This window comes from Canis lupus, chromosome 17, assembly GCF_048164855.1.
Source record: "Canis lupus baileyi chromosome 17, mCanLup2.hap1, whole genome shotgun sequence".
NCBI lineage: Eukaryota > Metazoa > Chordata > Mammalia > Carnivora > Canidae > Canis > Canis lupus.
This window is the reverse complement of record NC_132854.1, coordinates 37,331,654-37,341,889: the sequence shown is the minus strand read 5'-3', so window position 1 is coordinate 37,341,889 and position 10,236 is coordinate 37,331,654. Positions and strand designations below refer to the sequence as shown.

Below are 10,236 nucleotides of genomic sequence, written 5' to 3'. Positions count from 1 at the left end.
CTCTGCCCCCCCTCCTCTGTCTCTCATAAATAAAAACTTAAATCATAAAACTTAAAAAAAAAGTGGGTCACCCAAAGGTGCTCATAGTTAGGAGATACCTTTCTGACCTTCTGACCTTTCGCTGCTTTGAGCCGGGCATCTGAGAAGTTTCCAGACCAGCGGCTGCGGGCATCCAGAGAGATTAGCGCCTACGGTGCCCGAAGAGGGACACGCAGAGCTGAGGTCTCGCGAGAGCCTGCAATTCCCGCAGCCGCTCCGCCGGGCAAATGGCCTTCGAGCACCACAGACGCGCCACGGAAGATGACTCGGGACCTGATGCAGGTCCTTCTGGCTTGCAAGCCCGTACTGTGCAGGTTCCTGGCGTAGAAGCACCTCAAGGGCGTTGGAAGGACCTCAAGGGCGTCTGTAAGAGATACGCCAGCCTCTACTTCTGCCGGCCAACGAAGTCTCACAGCGGGGCTGATGCCCCCGAGGTGTGAAGCTCCTGGACGAGTCCTCCCGCCGCGTGTGCGCGATGGACTTGGTGTTTCGCGGTGAGAAGGCCTCCTTCATCTAGCGTGAGGTTTTGATGGGGAGTGACGTCCAGGACATCTTCCAGGGGAGCGCGCTGACGCTGTGCTGCAGGCCGGCCCCCTGCCGGAGGAGCCGAGTGCTGGAGCGCCCTGCGCCGGCCCTCGGAGCTGTGCGGAGCTGGCGGAGAGGCAGGACGAGCCCGCGTGGCGGCTCCCTACGGTCCCTACGGCTCGCGCTGAGGCCCCTCCTACAGCTCGGTAGGACCCAGCAGCCGCCCCTCTTCTGCTGCCTCTGCTTGGGCAGTGAGCTCTGAGCTCCAGACCCTCAAACATTACCCCCCCATCCACTTCCTACCTCCTGTTTTCCCCTCCCCGTCCCCAAAGATTTCAGGAGCAAGGAGGCAGGAGATTATGACCCGAACAATTGCTTATTTGGTTTTCATTCCCTGCCTTTGAAGAAGTACTGTCCCTCCAAACTCCCTCCCCTCCGTGACAGTCGTAAATCTATAAAGAGGTTCAGGTTAAAGAAAAAGGTTTGGGGGCTTTCTCTTCTCCTTGTCCCATTATCTCACCTCCGTCAACCCCCCTCGCCCAGCCAGGGCATCTTCTCTGCCTCAGAGGGGGCTTCATGTGAAGGTCTTTAATGAGTCCTTCCCTGTTTTCGTTTTTGTGGGTTTTGTTTGTTTTGTATTGTAGCTGTTAGTATTCCTGAAAAGGTTCATAGGTAAACAGAAGAGGAACAAATATCTGGAATACCAGCATAGCTCTCAGGAGGAATTAGAAAGGCTGACTTCGGAGGAACGCATCCTCGGAACAGTTTGGTGAAGCATCAGGCAGACGGGCTTAACATCTGAAGGCAACGCAGCAAGTCTTCCATCGGAGTAGTTCCCAAAAGCAGCTACTTAAAAATCTGGATCTCTATTTGACAGAAGACTGCTTTACTTTTAATAGTATCCCAATCTTCATTGTCATACACGGAAATAAATTGGTTTTGCATTACCAAAAAAAAAAAAAAAAAACAAAACTGCCTCCCCTCCTCCGTCCGTCCCCCCCCCCCCCCCCCCCCCGCTTACTTTTTGGCTTCAGTGGGGCCTCTTTGCAGTGCCAGGGTAAAAACAATATAGTTAAATTTTTCTAATCTTGCACTTTGTTAGGAAGGAAGTGTTGGAGAAGGGGTGGGCTCCGTGGGAAACTGGGCCCCGTCCCTCTTTCACTCCTTGTTCTGGGTGAGGCAGAGCTTAGGGGTGGAGTGGAGAAGTGTCTGACTTTATTTCCTTTCCTCTGAATTAATTGGAAAAAGATCTCTGGGGAGAATAAATTTTTTTTTTTTTTTAATGTAAAGAGTATCAAGTGGGAGTACCATCAGGGTTTCTCTGAATTCTTCATAATAATCTAAATCTCCTAACACTGAAATCTGAGATACTTTCTGTTTATCCTTATACAGGTGAAGGTGAATTCAGACTATGCAAAATTGTGCCCCTGAATTTAAGTATTGCTTCACCATTTTAGCCCCACTTTTCTGCCTTCTTATACTTTCAGTAGTAGTCTGTAAATATTCTTTGAGGTCAGAGCCTTGCATTTCTTACACACAAAAACAGTACTTTGCATATTTCAAAGTCCCAACTCGTGTCACAATGTCAGCACATTGTAAGGAGTACAATATTAATTAATGGTTTTTTTTTCATATTGGAGGAGGCTTTCTTCCTCGCATGTAGAAGAAATGTGACCTTTCTATACAAAACTGGATTTAGTGTCTATCTAATCTTTTTATTTGCTTTATTTTTTACTTTGTCAAGAGTGTAATGTGGCTGTAGAGGAATAAAATATGCAGAGTTGATTGATTAGAATTTTAATCCTGGCTCTGCCACTTCTCATTTAACCTTAAATTATTTAAATGCTTTTAACTTCACATTCTTCATAAATAAAATGGGATATAGATACCCATTTCATAAGATTGCTCTTATGTTATAATGTATATTTAAAACAACACAAAGCCATAATTAACACAAATTACATAAGTAACAAGAGTTACCAATTTTTTTACCTTTCATTTTGTTTATCAAAATAAATTATTTAAATTATAGCTTATAATAAGTTATAACCTCAGTGTTCTCATAATGATAGTGACAAACATTTACTTACCTCTTATTTATGTAGTGTGGTCTCCAAGTTCAGGACATCAGTTAATTGATTAAAAAACTACTTTAATACTTTAAGCCAGAAAATATTGAACATTCAGTGCCATGTGGCATTTTTCTATTCCATCTTGTTTTTCCTCAATTAAAACTTAATTATAGTTATGTTTCTGCAAACATGCCCAAACCTCACAATCTCCCATTTTCACCTCTAGCCTTGTTATTCTTCTCAACCCGCTTGATATGTTTTCAAATATTGTCTCTCTACTCTGTAAATTATTCCTCTTTCTATCCAGGGCTTTTTAATCATTTCTGAATTAGTGCAGTAAATTTCTACCTGGCATACCTGCTCCTAACTCACTGTGTCCTAATATATTGTCCATACTAATGGCAAGTAATAGTTTTAAAATAATCAAAAATAAAATTTCTGTGCTAATTTTTTTTCTAACTCCTTCTATGAAAGATCCAAACATCTCCACATGAAACACAAACCCTTTTCCAATCTAAAATCATCTTTCTCTGTTGACCTTGGTTATTGACTACCACTGCCATACTATAGTGAGGGGCTCTTAGTGCCATGGTCTCCCAGGTTCCCTGCATTCATGTGGGACTGTACGCCTAGGACCCTGCCTCTCTGTTTTTGTTGTTGTCGTTGTTGCTAACTCCTACTAGAACTCTGTAACTCAACCCAGATGTCACTTCTTCTCTAATGCTTCTCCTACAATATTCCTGATCTCCTATGTGCCTTCACCTCTTGTGTGTCACACGATGTGACGTGCATTGATCTGCTTATGTTTCTGCCCCCTTGGTAGACTATAAGTCCATGATGGATGAAAAAACTAGAATATTGTCTGGTACATACTAACAACACAACTGATCCCTTGCCTCTTTCTACGTTACAATCATGACTACTAATAGAATTAATGAGTACAATATGCTAAGACATTACTATGTGCCAGACATTGTTTTAACCTCTTTTTATCCATTTATATACCTTACTGCAACATTCTATGCCAGGTACTATAAATGTCCCCATTTGACTTATCAGGAAATGGAGATATGGAGACACAAAAAGTAGAAGTCATTTGCTCATGGTCACACAGCTAGTAAGTAGCAGGTCCAAAAGTCAAGTTGGAATAGGTTGGTTTCAGAGCTTTAGAGCTTGACCTCTTAACCACTATAAATTACTGTTCATAACTACACCATTAACTTCTCTTAATAAATGATTTTCCAAATTGTAAATAGAGTTGAAATAATCTATGTATTTGAGACCGCATTTTAGTTATATGAAGTATTATATTGTTTTAAGTTAAATTAGTTTCATAATAAATCAGTTTAGGTTAAAAAATGTCAAATAGAAATTTGAACAATAATATTATGAATGCTGTTGGTGAAAACAACTGAAATATGTGGTTTTCATCTCCAAATACTTGCCCTAACACTTCAGAAAACTAAATTAGTGATAAGAAATTGTGCTAAATTATAAGGGTAAAGTAGGAAATTAATAATGCTTATCTAAGGTGGGTTGTGTAGGAAAAGTCTCACAGAGAAATCATAGTTAGCCTGGGCATATGTACTGAATATACAAGCGAAAGAAGGCAAACAAGGCAATTCAAGTTGATTAAAGCACATGAATAGAAAGATGGAGCTATGAAAATAAGTTCCATGTATAAAGAAAAGAAACTTGGCATGTTGAAAATACTAAAGGAGTGATAGGTAGTCTTAGGAAATTAAAGCAAGACAGGTTTGAGGATAAATTATGAAGAGTATTCCTAAGGACTCTATTAAGGAATCTGCCCTGTATTTTGCCAGGAAACAAAAGCCAATGAGTTTTCAAGCAGTCCTTATTCACTTTTTTTTTTTTTTTTTTTTATACAAGTAGTTTACTATAAAAGCACAGATATTTCTACAAGGAAAATAAATGAATCTGATACAATCATTTTTAACACCTAAGGAGTAGGGTATGTAAGTATGGTAGGTATGAGTCAGAATCCGAAATCTCTAGTATGCTAAGAAATGTAACTTTACTTTCCCATAAGCCAAAAGTTTTTTGCCCCATTCTGCCCGAATGACAAGAATTCAGTTAAAGTCATTTGGGTTTTAAATCCTTCCTGAAATCATAACTAATCTCTAAAGTTTTAGAAGATAATTAGAGGAAGGGGCAACTGTATCCTCTATCCCTATTTTATAAAGCGCTTCTCAGTCCTCAGTCAAGCCTGGAACCCTTGTACCATATCATTTTATCCCTCTGAATTTCTACCTTCAGCCCTTACTAAGGTTATAATTAAAAATATTATATAAATATAAATTATATAAATTATATAAATATCTTCTCTGTCCCTCCAGAATATAATTTCCCCAAGGTCTGGTGCAGAATCTGTGGTCAAACTTTAAGCAAATTCCAGATCAATGGGAGATTATTTCAGGACAGAAATATTTAATTCCCATCTATTCACTTTGCATTTCAAAAAAATTTGTTCGACCCATTTATTTGGTGAAGACTTATTGAAAAGGTACCTTTTCACAGAAACTGTGTCTTATGCATAAATAAGACAAGAAATAACCTAAAGAAAGATTGTCAACCTCGTTTGTATAGCTGTGGAAATAAATGAAGACAATCCAAATGAGAAAAAACAGAAGCTATTAATTCAGTTTGCTATAGCAAAGGAGTCAGCCACAAGCCACTGTCACTTGGCAATGAGAAAGGTTTTATAGAGAAAAAGAGATGATGTCAGGTATGTACTTATTGGAGATTGTTGGCAAGAGGAAGCTAGAGGCAGGCTAACTAGAAGTTAGGCATCTTATGTGATTGATTTGAGGAGCATATTTGGCTTTCTTTGGTAGGTCCTGAGTTGGAGTCATAGGGCAAAGATAGGGAAGCTGGCAGTCACTGACCAAGTTCTGATTGTTTAGAGCCGATTGCTTACAGAGGTTGTGATTTGCCTTCCTGACTGGTTACTAGAGGTTGTGGATCAGAGTTCTATTTTTATTTACTGCTCGGCCATTGTGCATTTGTATATTCAACCTCTTACAGCTTAAAACATATTTTTAAGGTAAGATTAGCTGATAACGATATTCTAGTCACACTTTGTACATTTTATATTTAGTCATCAACTCATTTCTTTTTTAAAAAAATAATTTATTTATTTTTGAGAGAGAAAGAACACATGTGCACACAAAAGCAGGGTGAAAGGCAGAGGGGGAGTGAGAGGAAGAGAATCTCAAGAAGACTCCATGCTCAGTGGAGCCAGACCAGGGCTCCATCTCATGACCTTGAGATAATGACCTGACCCAAAACTGAAGAGCCTGACACTTAACTGAGTAAGCCATCCAGGCACACTATAGTCATCAACTAATTTCAAAAATATTTATTAAGCACCATTTACATTTGTTAACAGTGCTAGAGTGAGGCTATGGTGGTGAACAAGACAGGCACCATAATATCATGCCTGCTTTCAGAGTTCTTACTAATTAGTTATACTGGTTCAAACCAGGACAGCTTCCTTCTTACTTCATTCAGCTTTGAAAGTATACTAGATGTTGTATTCAAAAATTTAGGTTTTTGTACAAAACTGTTATATTAAGTTGCTTTCCATTGCAAGTAATTGAAAACTCTTGTCAATGTTGAAGGGAATTTATAAGTTTATGTAACTACAACAGTCCTGAATCGTTGCAGGTTTCAAGCATGTTTTGACCAGGGCTGTGCTCCTGCTTTTCTATACTTTTTTTTTTTTTTTCTCTTCTACATTTGTCAGTTTCACCTTCAAGCTGTCTTTAATCATATGGGTTAATGGCTAATGGTTTCATACCTCATATCTGTTCTATATACCATACAGAAAACATGAAATTTCTTTTGTGATCAAGAAAGACCCATTGATTGGATCCTAATCCTATATTAGTTTTCTATTGCTGCTGCAAAAATTACCACACATTTGGTGGCTTAAAATCAGTTTTTTTTGGGCTAAAGTCAAGGTGTTTAGTGGCTTCTTTCAGTGTTCGTTGTTTGTATTCCATGACTTGTGATCCTTTTCTCTATTTCCAAAGTATACCACTCCAGTTCTCTGCTTCCATCATTACATAACGTTCTCCTTGCTTTCTGACTCCTCTGGAGTCCTAATAAAAACCCATGTGATTACACTTAGGACCCAAGGGAATAATTCAGGATAATCTCTATACCTCAAATCCTTAACTTAATCACAATACCCTTTTTCTATATACAGTAATTCAAAGCCCTTTTTCTATATAGGGTAATATTCACTGATTTGGGACATTAGGCTATGGACATCTTTGAGAGGCCATTATTCAGTCTACCACAGATTTCCAACCTTGCTTGGTGCTGAGACAGACATGGTTTAACTTAATCACTGAGGCAAAGGCACTGAGATTATAGAGCAAACTAAAATGCTGGGAGCATGGTCAAACTCATCTCAATTGTATGGCTACCCAGAGTGCACAGAGTAGACATATGCTGGAAAAGCAATAATGCTTGTCCATTTATGCTGTTATCTGTAAAATTAATAGTGAAAGGAACATCCTTGGGTATGCATGGATACCTAAGGTCAACCTCCAGTGTTGAAAATTAAGGGAGAAGCTGGTCACTGAACACATTAAGAACAGAACAAACTCTAGGAAATACTGTTTTATTATTTTTTAAGGAAGAAGCACCTGACCTAAGGCTGAATAACAGAACCAAGGAGTGAAAATAAGAATGAAGTAAAAACAACAAAGTAACTAGAGAAGATAACAGGAGATAGGTAAGCATAGAAGTATTATCCTGAATAGGTGTGTGGTTAGGGGGATAATGTAAGTGTTGGAAGGTGAGAGAAAACTTAACTAGCTATATGGTGTTGATATGTCAGTATTTACTGCTTAGAATATCTTCGGCCAATCAATGTCCTCAATTAGAAGACCAAGATAAAATACTTCATAGAAGAGATGAATTTTTAACATTTTTACCACGTTTAACTCTGGCAGTCAGTGCTTCTTGGTAACAGCTGTGATACTTGATTTTTCAAAGATAAACCATGTTTTAAAAGTCTAAAATCTTCAAAGATATTATGAGAATTTGGATTTGATATAAATTATAGTTTTGCCTCTCCTCACCTCTTACAAATATAAGGAGCACTAAGGAAGAATTTTGAAAGGCAAAGAGAAATCAGTAAAACTGTGTAAATAGGAATAACACCTTTTTAATTGCTACAAAAACAGATATGGATAAATTTACTTAAAAGTATTTTATAAATTTTTAATTCAAAATAATTATTTCAAACTAATTCAAAATAAGCTTTTTATGTATAGGGAAAAATAACATTGTTTCAGATAATTTAATATCTAAATAAAGTTGCTTTAATTCTCATTTAGATTCCGTGAGAAGTGTTACCCTATAAGCTAATGTACTCAATTCTCAAAAACCACTAATATTTCAAATTAATAAAATAATAGTTTCTTCCTTAAAGTCCTATATTTGTAGGAGGTTTTATATTTTTGATATTTATTTTCTCAAATTATAGTAAATTCCAGAGACCATCTCCTATGGAACTGTTATTTTTTTTTGGGGGGGGGGCGGGGAGCATTTTTAAAAACCATTGTCATGTCAGAAAACAAACTGTACATCAGGAAGATGATTTCATTGCAGGAGTTTCCACCTGCAAACCAGGAAACTCAAGGTTACTAGAGCAATGAGTTTCAAGGTGCTCACAGACTGAAGTGTTGGGTTTTGTGTGTGTATTCATTTATGTGGTAAATGTGGAAGTTATTTGGCTTTTTCAGCTGAATGGTTGCCTAGTGGTATTTTTCCTTATTTGGATCAGGGTAGCTAAGTCAGGGGAATAAGGGAACCCAAAGATGATGTAAACAAACTTGACATTTGTGGACTGGTTGACATCCTCTGCTGATTTCTGAGAAGAGCTACAAATTCCTGCAATTTAGATAAGGTTGATTTTTATTTTTCTTTAATGTGCCTACTTTGACCAACTCCATTTGTCTCTGACATTAGTGACTCCATTTTTGTTCTGATCCTGCAGTCAAAAAGGATAAGAAGCATCTGTGCAGGTCATCGTTTCTTAAAAAGGAGGTTTTTGGAAATTAAATCCCATGATGTATTCCAATAAAGCAGGTTTCTGTGAAGTTTTTTTTTTTTTTTTTTTTTTTTTTTTTTTATTTTTATTTATTTATGATAGTCACACAGAGAGAGAGAGAGAGAGAGAGGCAGAGACATAAGCAGGCTCCATGCACTGGGAGCCCGACGTGGGATTCAATCCCAGGTCTCCAGGATCGCGCCCTGGGCCAAAGGCAGGCGCCAAACCGCTGCGCCACCCAGGGATCCCGGTTTCTGTGAAGTTTGAAATGTACCATAATACTGTGATGTATAATAAGAAATAAATATTTGGTCTCTGGCACAGAAATCCTAAAACTCTTGGAATTTCCTGTGATGAGAGCAATAAAGATATCTTTTGTTGTGTTAATAGGTGACTTTTGGAAGGCATTTAAGGCCTTTAAGGATGGGAACCCTGTTGTGGGTGGAGCCAAGGCTTCCTCCAGATCCCTGAGGAGGGAAGGGAGGCTGGAGATTGAGTTCAACCACCAGTGTCCAAAGATTTCATCCTTCATACCTATATAGTGTAACTCCTATAAAAACCCAAAATGGTGGGGTTTTGAAAACCTCCTGGTTGATGAACAGGTGGATATTTGGGGAGAGCGGTATGCTCTAAGAGGGCATGAAGCTTCACATCCTTTCCCGTACCTTGCACTATGTATCTCTTCCATCTGGCTATCCCTGAATTATATACTTTAATAATTAACTGGCTACCAGTAAGGTAGGCAACATGGGGGAAAAGCAAACCAGGAAACCAGGGAAGATAGTGTACAAGAATTGTTTCCTTTTGTGGATTGATATAATGAAGTTCTTGAGGAAACTTTAATGAAACAGATTTGAGTATAACTAATTTAGGAGCTATATCTTTGGTTTTGAATGCTGTAGACTGAAAGAGCATTTTTGGGTTGATACAGGACCCACAACTCACTATGGAACAATCACAGAGGGCTATATGTTAGCCTGGAAAACTGGATAAGAGCCACTGTATGGTATGCTTACCTTGAGAAGGGAGGCTGTCCATCTCCCCCTATAAATGCCATGTGGAATTCCCCAGATGTAGCAGCTGATATGCTTCATATGCAAGCCACATGGCTTGCATGACAACAGGGAAATTCACCCAGTAAATATGCCAATTACCCCATCATAGTAAATGCTCTGGTTAAAGGGGCCCTTTTCATAAAGGCACCCTATATAAACAAGGGACAGACAGAATTTGCTGTCTCAATTTCCCTTCCTGTGTCTTACAGATACAAATAAATAAATTAGGTCAACTAACAAGAGAATGGGAAAAGGCCTAGGTAAGAGCCAGGGGGCTCTTCCCAATTAGGTAGAAATCTGTAAAAGGTTATTTTAAGAAATAAGATGGGTAAAGCAAATGTTGATAGGAGTGAAACAAAGAGGAAACAGGAAGAAAGAAGTCATAGAACTCATCCCAGCAGGATGGAAATCTGTAGAATATTAGAAATGGGATGAGTAAAATAGACATTGATGGATT

General features: G+C 38.6%; 1 pseudogene; it reads left to right on the top strand.

Moving 5' to 3' along the window:
• The first annotated feature begins 229 nt into the window (after nucleotides 1-229).
• The window catches only part of LOC140608034 (L-lactate dehydrogenase A chain pseudogene), a 28,035-nt pseudogene continuing 18,028 nt past the window's right edge, over nucleotides 230-10,236 (top strand).